The sequence below is a fragment of the Henckelia pumila genome, chromosome 2 (assembly GCF_033568475.1).
Source record: "Henckelia pumila isolate YLH828 chromosome 2, ASM3356847v2, whole genome shotgun sequence".
NCBI classification, from domain to species: Eukaryota; Viridiplantae; Streptophyta; class Magnoliopsida; order Lamiales; family Gesneriaceae; genus Henckelia; species Henckelia pumila.
The window spans coordinates 45,000,294-45,017,196 of record NC_133121.1 but is presented as its reverse complement, the minus strand read 5'-3'; positions in this window follow the sequence as shown (position 1 = coordinate 45,017,196).

Here is a 16,903-nt window from a genome sequence, read left to right as displayed (position 1 = left end):
GAAACAGAAATAATGTTTTTAATCAAATCCGGAACAAATAAAACATCTCTTAAAAGTAACTTAAAACCGTTCTGCAAAATTAAATAAACATCTCCCACGGCTTTTGCTTCAACTCTGGAACCATTTCCGAGCCTCAGCTGGGTCTCACCCATTCTAAGCCTGCGACTTCTTGTCATCACCTGCAAATCATTGCAAATGTGAGATCCACATCCGGTATCCAATACCCAAGAAGTAGTATTAAGTGAAACATTTATTTCAATATAGAACATACCCTTTGCAGTTCGCAACTGCTCTAGATATTCCTTGCAGTTACGCTTCCAATGACCGGGCTTCTTGCAGTAATGGCAAACATCCTTGGATTTTTCCATGTTTGAAGCCTTTGTCTTGTACTTCTTCTCGGATTCGATTTTCTTGGGTGGGGCAGAACGTTTCTTACCCTTTGTACTTGACCCCTTCTTAGCAGAAGAAGAGGAGCCCACCAAGAAAGCCGGTTTATCCTTCTTTAATGTGGATTCATATGTCACAAGCATATTGACCATCTCTTCAAGGGAGGCCTCTATCTTGTTCATATTGAAATTTACCACAAATCCGTCAAACGAAGAAGGAAGAGACAGAAGTAGTAAGTCCACGTTGAGTTCATGCTCCAACACCAAATCAAGGGTTACCAACTTCTGTATGAGCCAAATCACTCGTACCCCATGATCACGGACCGAAGTCCCTTCATGCATGCGACACGTCATTAGTTCCTTTACAGTAGCGAACCTTTCAGCCCTCGATTGAGCCCCAAAAAGTTCCTTGAGTTGAACGTGAATGTCAGCAGCATTCACGGTGTCCTCAAATCGCCTCTGGAGTTCATCAGACATCGAGGCTTGCATATAGCATTTGGTCTTGATATCATGGTCCCACCATGTATCAAGCTTGGCTAACTCCTTCGGACTTACGTCAGCTGGTGCTTCCGTCGGAGGAGATTTTTCTAACACGTAGAGCATCTTCTCCGAAGTCAAGACAATCTTCAACTTACGGAACCATTCCATATAGTTTGCGCCAGTCAACTTATTTTGTTCGAGGATCGAGAAAAGTGGATTACGCGAATTCATCTTATGAAATACTTGAAAAGAAACAGACAAATATCAGTGATTGTTTAAGCAATTTACTAAGACATAAAATAGGCGAAATTTATTTTATGAATCTCACTCCCACTATTTTAACGATTTCACTACCCTCTAGTGAAAACGGGAAACTGTTTTCCTTAGTGAGAACATGGAGTCCAATTGACAAACTTATGGTCCCGAATAATATCAGCCAACCATAATTTTCAAAAGGTAGAGCTCAATTGCTTCCAAAGCAACCTCCACGTTTTTACCTCATGTCCAATAAGGGCCCAATAATATGACGCCGTTTATTGTGACATGTCAAGATGACCCATCAATATTAAGTTGTGATGGACGGTCGCCATGTGGATCCCCCAATAATATGAGCCGATCCCATGGGAGTTCCACCCAACTTACAACATGTGTCGATCCAATGTACAGCTTTCCGACGAACAGGCCCCCCCAATAATATGAGCCGGACCGTATCCGCGGGTAGCATCTCATACATTAATCGTTGATGGAAGGTAGGAACATTTAAAAAAATTTAAATTTCCTTTATTTATCTTGATATCAATTTTAAATCATATTTAAAATGAGGGATTTTAATTATAAAAATTTGTCTCATCATTTTTTTAAAATTTTTGTATGCTTGCCGGATTCACACAATTATTTCTAAAACATGCATACAACTATAATATCACATATTATATAGGATGATCGATTCCATTTCTAATCGACCCGTGGTTGCCAATCACGAGTCTTAGTCCAATCCTAGGTAATATGTAGTATGCAATGCAATCCTATTACATTTGCTTCCAATTTACATTTCTTCTGTCTTTATTGTCTGCTGGGCCCACCTCCATCTTCAAATCTTGATCTCCCACTAAATCTAATGTATTTACAATAAATAACAATGACAAGTAGGGGATACATTTTTAAGGGGAGGGAACGGGCCATAAACCAAGCCCACTTTTATTACATATGACATTCATATTGGGCCATAAACCAGGCCCATTAATAAAACCAACAACAATAAAACAAATGTAAATTCCTAACATACACCTACAAAATTGGTCATGGCAATCGATCATCCTTATCCAATAACATTTAATTCAAAATTAATTTATTGGATAACATGCAATGGCAATTTAAATTTAAAAGGATAAAATCATATTCCATACATAAAATCTTATTTTACATACAAAATCATATTTTATCTTTTTATCAAATAAAATCATATTTTATCTATAAAATCCAATTTTATACATAAAATCATATTTTACTCAATATATCCATAAGATCATATCTTATCATCAATTGTACCAAAAATAATTAATTTCAAAATTCAATTTAAGGATAAAATATTAAAATTTTCCAAAAATTCAAATTTATCCAAAAATCAATTTTAAAATTTTCGGACTCGAACAATTCGATCCGACGCCTCGTGGACCAATCAAAAACAATTTTCGATCGGACCAAAAATAGAATTTTAACATATTAAAATTTAATTTAAAAATTAAAAATTAATTTTTCCGCGGGCCGCCCGGGACATTCCCGGGCTGCCCGCGCCCCGTAGGGCTCGGGCCGGGCAGCGTGGCTGCCCCTAGGGCAGCGACGATCGCTGCCCATGGGCAGCGCCGTGCGCCACCCTGTATTGAAATAAATGTTTCACTTAATACTACTTCTTGGGTATTGGATACCGGATGTGGATCTCACATTTGCAATGATTTGCAGGTGATGACAAGAAGTCGCAGGCTTAGAATGGGTGAGACCCAGCTGAGGCTCGGAAATGGTTCCAGAGTTGAAGCTAAAGCTGTGGGAGATATTTATTTAATTTTGCAGAACGGTTTTAAGTTACTTTTGAGAGATGTTTTATTTGTTCCAGATTTGATTAAAAATATTATTTCTGTTTCTATGCTTGATAGAGATGGTTATTCTTGCAATTTTGTGAATGGGATTTGCAATATTTACAAGAATGAATGTTTGATTGGAAATGGACAACTTGAAAACGATCTATATAACTTAAAATTAAAAGACGTTCCAATAAATTATGTTGATAAACCGGCAACAACAAACAAAAGGAAAATCGATAGTCAAAACCCGACAAACCTTTGGCACGCTAGGCTAGGTCATATTTCCTCAAGGAGGATGAACAAGCTAGTGGGATAGGGCATGTTTGATATGTCTGATATTAACTCTCTACCTACTTGTGAATCCTGCCTGAAAGGAAAAATGACTAAATCTCCTTTTAAGGGGAAACCTGAGCGTAGTCAAAATCTGTTGGATTTGATCCATACAGACGTTTGTGGGCCATTTAGAATTGGTAGTAAATTTGGCCACACCTACTTCATTACCTTTACTGATGATTATTCTAGGTATGGGTATTTATATTTAATGAAATATAAGTCTGAAGCATTTGAAAAGTTCAAAGAATTCAAGGCTGAAGTAGAAAACAAGCTAGGTAAAAGTATTAAAGCACTTCGATCGGATCGAGGTGGAGAATACTTGAGTACCGAGTTTTTGGACTATCTGAAAGAGAATGGGATTCTCTCTCAGTGGACTCCTCCTATGACACCACAGCTGAATGGTGTATCGGAGCGTCGTAATCGAACTTTGTTGGACATGGTTCGATCCATGATGAGCTTCACTGAGCTTCCACCTTCGTTTTGGGGCTACGCGCTTGAAACGGCGGTGTTATTGTTGAACAACGTCCACACCAAAGCAGTGGACAAAACACCATACGAGTTATGGAATGGCAAAGCTCCTAAGTATTCGTACTTGAGGATTTGGGGATGTCCTGCTTACGTGAAGCAGACAGTGGGAGATAAGTTGGATAGTCGATCCACCTTATGTTATTTTGTAGGGTATCCGAAGAATTCAATCGGATATTATTTCTATCATCCTGCTGAAACAAAGGTGTTTGTTTCAAGGAATGCCACCTTCTTGGAGAAGGAGTTCTTATTGGATAAGAAAGGCGAGATGATGGAACTCGAAGAAATTCGAGAAGAACCCGAAATACAAAATAATGATCCTACACCTCAGGAACCATTGATGCACACGCCTATACCTAGAAGATCCGATAGGACTTCTAGACCTCCTATTCGATATGGTCTTCTTCTTGAAGGGGATCAAGATGAACCCGATGTTGGATGTGATCCAAGAATCTTCAAAGAAGCAATTTCTGATGCGGATTCAAATTTATGGCTTGAAGCTATGCAGTCGGAAATATATTCGATGCATACAAACCAAGTTTGGTCCTTAGTAGATCCTCCCGATGGAATTGTTCCAATAGGGTGTAAATGGATTTATAAGATAAAGCTTGGGCCTGATGGTAAGGTATTGACCTACAAGGCACGATTGGGGGCGAAAGGTTATACTCAAAGACAAGGAGTTGACTATGATGAAACCTTTTCACCAATTGCAATGTTCAAGTCCATAAGAATCCTTATTGCCATAGCTGCTTGGTATGACTATGAGATATGGCAAATGGATGTGAAGACTGCATTTCTTAATGGAAACATTAAGGAAGAGATCTATATGACGCAGCCTGAGGGATACACATCCATGGGAAGCGAGCATAAGGTATGCAAGCTTCAGAGATCAATCTATGGTCTCAAACAAGCATCAAGAAGTTGGAACCAGAAATTTGATGAAACAATAAAGGATTTTGGTTTCATCAAGAACCCGGAGGAACCATGCGTGTACAAGAAAGTAGTTAAGGATGCTATGACATTCTTAGTACTTTATGTTGATGACATCCTACTCATTGGGAATGACGTAGGGATGTTGCAGTCAACAAAGATATGGTTATCAGGTAGATTCTCGATGAAGGATTTGGGTGAGGCATCCTATATTCTAGGGATACAGATCTATAGAGATAGATCTAAGAGAATGATAGGACTCACTCAAGCAACCTACATCGAAACCATATTGAAAAGGTTTTCAATGGATGGGTCCAAGAGAGGACATCTACCCATGTGTCATGGAGTTTCTCTATCCAAGTCTATGTGTCCCAAGACTGATGAAGAGATAGAGAAAATGACACATGTACCATATGCGTCAGCCATTGGTAGTATCATGTATGGGATGATATCTACCAGACCGGATGTAGCATTTGCTCTGAGTGTCACGAGCAGATATCAAGCTAATCCCGATCAAATGCATTGGAAAGCCGTGAAGGACATTCTTAAGTACTTACGAAGGACTAAGAATATGTTCATGGTATATGGAGGAAGAGAACTAAAATTGGAAGGCTATACCGAATCTAGCTTCCAAAGTGACGTGGGTGACTCGAAGTCAACCTCTGGATTTGTGTTCATGCTCAATGGCGGTGCTGTCTCTTGGAAGAGTTCCAAGCAGGACACCACAGCGGATTCCACCACTGAGGCAGAATACATTGCAGCATCAGATGCTGCTAAAGAGGCCATTTTGTTGAGGAATTTCGTCCAAGAGTTGGGCGTCATTCCTGAAGTTGTTGGTCCAATCCCGGTGTACTGTGACAACACGGGTGCCGTTGCTCAGGCAAAGGAACCAAGGTCTCATCAAAGATCCAAACACGTACTGAGGAAATACCACATCATCCGGGAGATTGTGGAAAGAGGAGACATCACTGTCGAAAGAGTGGCCTCTGCAGACAATATCGCTGATCCACTTACTAAGCCCTTGCCAGGACCATTATTTGACAAACATCGCGAAGCAATGGGTCTACGTAGTATGACTAGTTGGCTTTAGAGCAAGTGGGAAATTGAAAGAGTGGGTGCCCGGTGAGCCAACTTGTGGCTAAGGGCTTTGATGACTCTTTGTATAAACAATCTTTTGTTTAATATAATTTACACTTTTATTAATGGCAATGACTTTATCTTTCTTCATATTGTTATATTGTGATATACTATTGTTGTTTTGATAAAGACCTTGAATATACTATAGTGTATGTAAGATGTGGTAGAACATGGGGATGTCTATCATGAAACACATCTTATAGTCACTGTATATTCTAAACTGTTCCTAGTCGATTGAGCCGTCCGATAATAAGGATAAGGATCGCTCGAGTTTGAGACTAGCATTTGCGATGCAGAGTACCACGTTTCATTGGTAGGGAACATAGAGATGTTCGAAGCATGCAAAAGGATATTCATATGATGAATGATCGAACTACCCTATCCGGACATTCCAAGTGGTTATCACTTATCGAGTGGATAAAGTCCGCGGTTTTGGTTGTACACCATTAGTCCTTACTACTTGAAACATCATTGAGACTCTATATGCTAGTACTGTGCTTTGACTCGTTTACCGACTCTATTGGGGTCATCAGGTGTCGGGATTGGGTACAGTTACAACACATATAGGAGTCGATGCTTTGTTGTCAAGGATTCACCACATACTTGCGAGTGTGGATATCCTATGAGATCTGAGGAGATATTAGTGTGACGAATCTCTGGCCAGAGTACATGATGTGTTTTAAGAAATGGTTTCTTAGTAGCGCATGCGATGTCACTATTTTATCTTCAAGATGTATTGCATAGTTATCGAATCTCGAATGACTCTTGATTTACCAATGGTTGTTGATTCGATTGGGATATATGGATGAAGGGACCGTACTGTACGCTAACCAAAATCTATTGGTTCTTGCAGGCACTATCAGTGATACCTAGAGAATCATGGGGCGATGTTGCTAGGCGCTCTTACCTTGATTCGATGGGCAATTCGGAAATTGTTGTTCCGAGTCACAAGGAGTTGTGAGCCCACGGCTAGCTATATCCCTGAACCATTGAGGGTCACACAGAGTAATGGATTTTTAATCCCCGTTGAGATAGTTAAATTTAAAGAGTTAAATTTAATGAACAAAGAAGTTGGACTTCTTAATTAAGAGTGGAGGAGTAAGATTTCCTAAAATGACATAGGGATGGGCATTTTTGGAAATCACTGAATTCGGATTCAGAAAAATTTATCTTGACTTTAAAAGGTGCAGAAATGGTTTCTGTGCACATTGGTGAAATCGGTTTATCAATCGGAGTCATGATGAATTTTATATTAATTTCTGAACATGCGGGCTTTGCTTGTCGGGCTTGAACTTATGACTAATGGGCCCTAAGCTGTTAGCGGCCTACATTATAAATAAGTTATTGCAGTACAGAAATTATACACAATAGGTCACAATTTTTCGAAAAACCCTAGTATTTTTCTCTAACAGTGGCCGCCCCCCTCCAAATTTAATTTTTGAGAGATCCAAATCCGATCTTCACCGGTCAGAATGAAGTTGAAGATGTTTTGAAGCTGCAGTCCAAATTTTAGCTCAATCCGACGGCTAGAACTCAAGATATAAATTTTTCGAAATCTTCGCTCGGAGCAGGTTAAAGGTTGCGCTGATGATGAGAATTGTTGCGCGTTTGCCCTTGTCTAGGCGCTGATAAGCATGGGAGAAGCGCTAACGCGCTGAGAAACAAGTTTTTAGCACAAGAATTAGCGCTATCGCGCTTTATGGCTGTGGTTGGCGCAAGAAGCAGCGCTATCGCGCATGTTCAGCAATTAAATAATGCGCGCGCGCGAGGGCATTATCTCGCGCGCGCGCAGAAGAAAATTCCAGAGATTCGTGAGTGGAGCGCGCGCGAGCGGGACTATTTCTTGCGCGCGCGAGAGAGAGGAAGTTTGGGCCACTGTTTTATATAATTGCGCACGCGCGCGTGTCGACGGGCCAGAAAATTCCAAAAAATTATATTTCAACTAGGAAATTAATATCAGCCAACCATAATTCTCAAAAGGTAGAGCCCAATTGCTTCCAAAGCAACCCCCATGTGTTTACCTCATGTCCAATAAGGGCCCAATAATATGACGCCGTTTAAAGTGACATGTCAAGATGACCCATCAATATTAAGTTGTGATGGACGGTCGCCATGTGGATCCCCCAATAATATGAGCCGATCCCATGGGAGTTCCACCCAACTTACAACATGTGTCGATCCAATGTACAGCTTTCCGACGGACGGGCCCCCCCAATAATATGAGCCGGACCGTATCCGCGGGTTGCATCACATACATTGACCGTTGATGGAAGGTAGGAATATTTAAACAAATTTAAATTTCCTTTATTTATCTTGATATCAATTTTAAATCATATTTAAAATGAGGGATTTTTAATTATAAAAAATTTGTCTCATCAATTTCAAATTATTGCATGCTTGCCGGATTCACGCAATTATGTCTAAAACATGCATACAATCATAATATCATATATTATATATAGGATGATCGATTCCATTTCTAATTGACTCGTGGTTGCCAATCACGAGTCTTAGTCCAATCCTAGGTAATATGCAGTATGCAATGCAATCCTATTACATTAGCTTCCAATTTACATTTCTTCGTCTTTATTGTCTGCTGGGCCCACCATCTTCAAATCTTGATCTCCCACTAAATCTAATGTATTTACAATAAATAGCAATGACAAGTAGGGGATACATTTTAGGGGTGGGAACGGGCCATAAACCAAGCCCACTTTTATTACATATGACATTCATATTGGGCCATAAACCAGGCCCATTAATAAAACCAACAACAATAAAACAAATGTAAATTCCTAACATACACCTACAAAATTGGTCATGGCAATCGATCATCCTTATCCAATAACATTTAATTCAAAATTAATTCATTGGATATCATGCATATGGCAATTTAAATTTAAACAGGATAAAATCATATTTTATATATAAAATCATATTTTACATATAAAATCATATTTTACCTTTTATTAAATAAAATCATATTTTATCTACAGAATCTAATTTTATAGATAAAATCATATTTTACTTAATATATACATAAGATCAAATCTTATCATCAATTGTACCAAAAATAATTGATTTCAAAATTCAATTTAAGGATAAAATATTAAAATTTTCCAAAAATTCAAATTTATCCAAAAATCAATTTTAAAATTTTCGGACTCGAACAATTCGATCCGATGCCTCGTGAACCAATCAAAAACAATTTTTGACCGGACCAAAAATAAAATTTTAACACATTAAAATTAATTTAAATAAAAAAATAATTTTTCCCGGGGGGCGCCTGGGACACTCCCGGGCCGGCCCGCACCCGTGGGCGCGGGCCGGGGCAGCCCGGCTGCCCCTTTAGGGCAGCGACAATCGCTGCCCTGGCGGCGCCGTGCGCTGCCCTGGGCAGCGCCGAGCGCTGCCCTGCGCTGGGCAGTGCCGAGCGCTGCTCTGGCGGCGCTGCGCGCCGCCCCTGGGCGGCGACGTGCGCCGCCGTGGGCGGCGCTGTGCGCCCCCTTTGGGCGGCGCCGTGCGCCGCCCGGGGCAGCGACCGTCGCTGCCCCACCGGGCAGCGATCCAATCGCTGCCCGGGTTTTGCCCGAAAAAAAAAATTTTTTTATTTAAAATATTTATTTTGTTTTAAAAAACCAAGACTCAAAAATTTTTGTACAATCAATTAATTTAATCGTTTGATCTGAGCGACCTGGCTTTGATACCACTGTTGGAAAACTGGCGTTCAGATCAATCACGATTGATACCCGGTGCAGCGGAAGTTTAAAAATTTTATTATGGAACAATTTCATAGTGTGGGTATCAACCGTTTAACGATTAAATTATAAGTGTGTGTAAAATTAAATAACTATTATATAATTTTACCTTTAATCTCGAATCGAGATTCTGGACACCAACAGATTTAATCTGCTCTTGTTGTCTCTCCCTGGAACTGATGAACTTTAATCTCCTTCAATCAGGTCCACGAATAGAGGTTTAATCCCTCTGATAGATTGCACTAGAAAATCTATCAGAAGTTTTCTACGAAGAGAATAAACGAATTTGATTCGCTATTCCAGACTGCAATTCAAAATCACAGACCGAAATTTCTCACGCAGAGAAGGGAGGGTGTTCGGCCACTTTGAGAGAGAGGAGGCTAGGGTTTTCGAAAAACCTGTCTCAAATTATGACCTGTTGTGTGTAATTTCTGTACTGCATTAACTTATTTATAATGCAGGCCACTAACACCTTAGGGCCCATTAGTCATAAGTTGAGCCCCGACAAGCAAAGCCCGCATGTTCAGAAATTAATATAAAATTCATCGTGACTCCGATTGATAAACAGATTTTACCAATGTGCACAGAAACCATTTCTGCACATTTTAAAGTCAAGATAAATTTTCCTGAATCCGTATTCAGTGGTTTCCAAAAATGTCCATCCCTATGTCATTTTAGGAAATCCTACTCCCTTACTCTTATTTAAGAAGTCCAACTTCTTTATTCATTAAATTTAACTCTTTAAATTTAACTATCTCAACGGGGATTAAAACTCTATTACACTGTGTGACCCTCAATGGTTCAGGGATACAGCTAGCCGTGGGCTCACAACTCCTTGTGACTCGGAACAACACTTTCCGACTTGCCCAACGAATCATGGTAAAGCGCCTAGCAACATCGCCCCATGATTCCCTAGGTATCACTGATAGTGCCTACAAGAACCAGTAGATTTTGGTTAGCGTACAGTACGGTCCCTTCATCCATATATCCCGATCGAATCAACAACCATTGGTATATCGAGAGTCGCTCAAGATTCGATAACTATGCAATACATCTTGAAGATCAAATTAGTGACATCGCATGTGCTACTAAGAAACCATTTCTTAAATCACATCAAGTACTCTGGCCAGAGATTCGTCACACTAATATCTCCTCAGATCGCATAGGATATCCACACTCGCAAGTATGTGGTGAATCCTAGACAACAATGCATCGACTCCTATATGTGTTGTAACTGTACCCAATCCCGACACCTGATGACCCCCATAGAGTCGGTAAACGAGTCAAAGCACAGTACTAGCATATAGAGTCTCCATGATGTTTCAAGTAGTAAGGACTAATGGTGTACAACCAAAACCGCGGACTTAATCCACTCGATAAGTGATAACCACTTGGAAAGTCCGGATAGGGTAGTTCGATTATTCATCCTATGAATATCCATTTGCATGCTTCGAACATCTCCATGTTCCCTACCAATGAAACGTGGTACTCCGCATCGCAAATGCTAGTCTCAAACTCGAGCGATCCTTATCCTTATTATCGGACGGCTCAATCGACTAGGAACAGTTTAGAATATACAGTGACTATAAGATGTATTTCATGATAGACATCCCCATGTTCTACCACATCTTACATACACTATAGTATATTCAAGGTCTTTATCAAAACAACAATAGTATATCATAATATAACAATATGAAGAAAGATAAAGTCATTGCCATTAAAAAATGTAAATTATATTAAACAAAAGATTGTTTATACAAAGAGTCATCAAAGCCCATAGCCACAAGTTGGCTCACTGGGCACCCACTCTTTCAATCTCCCACTTGCCCTATAGCCAACTAGTCATACTACGTAGACCCATTGCTTCGCGATGTTTGTCAAACAATGGTCCTGGCAAGGGCTTAGTAAGCGGATCAGCGATATTATCTGCAGAGGCCACTCGTTCGACAGTGATGTCTCCTCTTTCCACAATCTCCCGGATGATGTGGTATTTCCTCAGTAAGTGTTTGGATCTTTGATGAGACCTTGGTTCCTTTGCTTGAGCAACGGCACCCGTGTTGTCACAGTACACCGGGACTGGACCAACAAATTCAGGAATGACGCCCAACTCTTGGACGAACTTCCTCATCCAAACGGCCTCTTTAGCAGCAGCTGATGCTGCAATGTATTCAGCCTCAGTGGTGGAATCCGCTGTGGTGTCCTGCTTGGAACTCTTCCAAGAGACAGCACCGCCATTGAGCATGAACACAAATCCAGAGGTTGACTTCGAGTCATCCACGTCACTTTGGAAGCTAGAGTCGGTATAGCCTTCCAATTTCAGATCTCGTCCTCCATATACCATGAACATATTCTTAGTCCTTCGCAAGTACTTAAGAATGTCCTTCACGGCTTTCCAATGCATTTGACCAGGATTAGCCTGATATCTGCTCGTGACACTCAGAGCAAATGCTACATCCGGTCTGGTAGATATCATCCCATACATGATACTACCTATAGCTGACGCATATGGTACATGTGTCATATTCTCTATCTCTGCATCAGTCTTGGGACACATAGACTTGGATAAAGAAACTCCATGACACATGGGTAGATGTCCTCTCTTGGACCCATCCATTGAAAACCGTTTCAATATGGTGTCGATGTAGGTTGATTGAGTGAGTCCTATCATTCTCTTAGATCTATCTATATAGATCTGTATCCCAAGAATGTAGGATGCCTCACCCAAATCCTTCATCGAGAATCTACCTGATAACCATATCTTTGTTGACTGCAACATCCCTACATCATTCCCAATGAGTAGGATGTCATAAAGTACTAAGAATGTCACAGCATCCTTAACTACTTTCTTGTACACGCACGGTTCCTCCGGGTTCTTGATGAAACCAAAATCTTTTATTGTTTCATCAAATTTCTGGTTCCAACTTCTTGATGCTTGTTTTAGACCATAAATTGATCTCTGAAGCTTGCATACCTTATGCTCGCTTCCCATGGATGTGAACCCCTCAGGCTGCTTCATATAGATTTCTTCCTTAATGTCTCCATTAAGAAAAGCAGTCTTCACATCCATTTGCCATATCTCATAGTCATACCATGCAGCTATGGCAATAAGGATTCTTATGGACTTGAACATTGCAACTGGTGAAAAGGTTTCATCATAGTCAACTCCTTGTCTTTGAGTGTAACCTTTCGCCACCAATCGCGCCTTGTAGGTCAATACCTTACCATCAGGCCCAAGCTTTCTCTTGTAGATCCATTTACACCCTATTGGAACAATTCCATCAGGAGGATCTACTAAAGACCAAACTTGGTTTGTATGCATTGAATCCAATTCAGACTGCATAGCTTCAAGCCATAAATTTGAATCCGCATCAGAAATTGCTTCCTTGAAGTTTCTTGGATCACATCCAATGTCGGGTTCATCTTGATCCCCTTCAAGAAGAAGACCATATCGAACAGGAGGTCTAGAAGTCCTCTCGGATCTTCTAGGTTCAGTCGTGTCCAGTAATGGTTCCTGAGGCGTAGGATCGTTATTTTGTATTTCGGGTTCTTCTCGAACTTCTTCGAGTTCCATCATCTCGCCTTTCTTATCCAATAAGATCTCCTTCTCCAAGAAGGTGGCATTCCTAGAAACAAACACCTTTGTTTCAGCAGGATAATAGAAATAATATCCGATTGAATTCTTCGGATACCCTACAAAATAACATAAGCTGGATCGACTATCCAACTTATCTCCCACTGTCCGCTTCACGTAAGCAGGACATCCCCAAATCCTCAAGTACGAATACTTAGGAGCTTTGCCAATCCATAACTCGTATGGTGTTTTGTCCACTGCTTTAGTGTGGACGTTTTTCAACAACAATACCGCCGTTTCAAGCGCATAGCCCCAAAACGAAGGTGGAAGCTCAGTGAAGCTCATCATGGATCGAACCATGTCCAAAAAAGTTCGATTACGACGCTCCGATACACCATTCAGTTGTGGTGTCATAGGAGGAGTCCACTGTGAGAGAATACCATTCTCTTTCAGATAGTCCAAAAACTCGGTACTCAAGTATTCTCCACCTCGATCCGATCTAAGTGCTTTAATACTTTTACCTAGCTTGTTTTCTACTTCAGCCTTGAATTCTTTGAACTTTTCAAATGCTTCAGACTTATATTTCATTAAATATAAATACCCATACCTTGAATAATCATCAGTAAAGGTAATGAAGTAGGTGTGGCCATATTGAGTCCCAACTCTAAATGGACCACAAACATCTGTATGGATCAAATCCAACAGATTTTGACTACGCTCAGGTTTCCCCTTAAAAGGAGATTTAGTCATTTTCCCTTTTAGGCAGGATTCACAAGTAGGTAAAGAGTTAATATCAGACATATCAAACATGCCCTCTCCCAAGGTTAATATCAGACATAGCTTGTTCATCCTCCTTGAGGAAATATGACCTAGTCTAGCGTGCCAAAGGTTTGCCGGGTTTTGACTATCGATTTTCCTTTTGTTTGTTGTCGCCGGTTTATTAACATAATTTATTGGAACGTCTTTTAGTTTTAAGTTGTATAGATCGTTTTCAAGTTGTCCATTTCCAATCAAACATTCATTCTTGTAAATATTGCAAATCCCATTCACAAAATTGCAAGAATAACCATCTCTATCTAGCATAGAAACAGAAATAATGTTTTTAATTAAATCCGGAACAAATAAAACATCCCTTAAAAATAACTTAAAACCGTTCTGCAAAATTAAACAAACATCTCCAATGGCTGTAGCTTCAACTCTGGAACCATTCCCGAGCCTCAGCTGGGTCTCACCCATTCTAAGCCTGCGACTTCTTGTCATCACCTGCAAATCATTGCAAATGTGAGATCCACATCCGGTATCCAATACCCAAGAAGTAGTATTAAGTGAAATGTTTATTTCAATATAGAACATACCCTTTGCAGTTCCCAACTGCTCTAGATATTCCTTGCAGTTGCGCTTCCAATGACCGGGCTTCTTGCAGTAATGGCAAACATCCTTGGATTTTCCATTGTTTGAAGCCTTTGTCTTGTGCTTCTTCTCGGGTTCGACTTTCTTGGGTGGGGTAGAACGTTTCTTACCCTTCGTACTTGGCCCCTTCTTAGCAGAAGATGAGGAGCCCACCAAGAAAGCTGGTTTATCCTTCTTTAGTGTGGATTCATATGTCACAAGCATATTGACCATCTCTTCAAGGGTGGCCTCTATCTTGTTCATATTAAAATTTACCACAAATCCGTCAAACGAAGAAGGAAGAGACAGAAGCAGTAAATCCATGTTGAGTTCATGCTCCAACACCAAATCAAGAGTTGCTAATTTCTGTATGAGCCAAATCACTCGTACCCCATGATCACGGACCGAAGTCCCTTCACACATGCGACACGTCATTAGCTCCTTAACAGTAGCGAACCTTTCAGCCCTCGATTGAGCCCCAAAAAGTTCCTTGAGTTGAGCGTGAATGTCAGCAGCATTCACGGTGTCCTCAAATCGCCTCTGGAGTTCATCAGACATCGAGGCTTGCATATAGCATTTGGTCTTGATGTCATGGTCCCACCATGCATCAAGTTTGGCCAATTCCTCCGGACTTACGTCAGCTGGTGCTTCCTTCGGAGGTGATTTCTCTAACACGTAGAGCATCTTCTCCGAAGTCAAGACAATCTTCAACTTCCGGAACCATTCCGTATAGTTTGCGCCAGTCAACTTGTTTTGTTCGAGGATCGAGAATAATGGATTACGCGAATTCATTGTATGAAATACTGAAAAGAAAAACAGACATATATCAATGATTGTTTAAGCAATTTACTAAGACATAAAATAGGCGAATTTAATTTTATGAATCTCACTCCCACTATTTTAACGATTTCACTACCCTCTAGTGAAAACGGGAAACTTTTTCCTTAGTGAGAACATGGAGTCCAATTGACAAACTTATGGTCCCGAATAATATCAGCCAACCATAATTCTCAAAAGGTAGAGCCCAATTGCTTCCAAAGCAACCCCCATGTGTTTACCTCATGTCCAATAAGGGCCCAATAATATGACGCCGTTTAAAGTGACATGTCAAGATGACCCATCAATATTAAGTTGTGATGGACGGTCGCCATGTGGATCCCCCAATAATATGAGCCGATCCCATGGGAGTTCCACCCAACTTACAACATGTGTCGATCCAATGTACAGCTTTCCGACGGACGGGCCCCCCCAATAATATGAGCCGGACCGTATCCGCGGGTTGCATCACATACATTGACCGTTGATGGAAGGTAGAAATATTTAAACAAATTTAAATTTCCTTTATTTATCTTGATATCAATTTTAAATCATATTTAAAATGAGGGATTTTTAATTATAAAAAATTTGTCTCATCAATTTCAAATTATTGCATGCTTGCCGGATTCACGCAATTATGTCTAAAACATGCATACAATCATAATATCATATATTATATATAGGATGATCGATTCCATTTCTAATTGACTCGTGGTTGCCAATCACGAGTCTTAGTCCAATCCTAGGTAATATGCAGTATGCAATGCAATCCTATTACATTAGCTTCCAATTTACATTTCTTCGTCTTTATTGTCTGCTGGGCCCACCATCTTCAAATCTTGATCTCCCACTAAATCTAATGTATTTACAATAAATAGCAATGACAAGTAGGGGATACATTTTAGGGGTGGGAACGGGCCATAAACCAAGCCCACTTTTATTACATATGACATTCATATTGGGCCATAAACCAGGCCCATTAATAAAACCAACAACAATAAAACAAATGTAAATTCCTAACATACACCTACAAAATTGGTCATGGCAATCGATCATCCTTATCCAATAACATTTAATTCAAAATTAATTCATTGGATATCATGCATATGGCAATTTAAATTTAAACAGGATAAAGTCATATTTTATATATAAAATCATATTTTACATATAAAATCATATTTTACCTTTTATTAAATAAAATCATATTTTATCTACAGAATCTAATTTTATAGATAAAATCATATTTTACTTAATATATACATAAGATCAAATCTTATCATCAATTGTACCAAAAATAATTGATTTCAAAATTCAATTTAAGGATAAAATATTAAAATTTTTCAAAAATTCAAATTTATCCAAAAATCAATTTTAAAATTTTCGGACTCGAACAATTCGATCCGATGCCTCGTGAACCAATCAAAAACAATTTTTGACCGGACCAAAAATAAAATTTTAACACATTAAAATTAATTTAAATAAAAAAATAATTTTTCC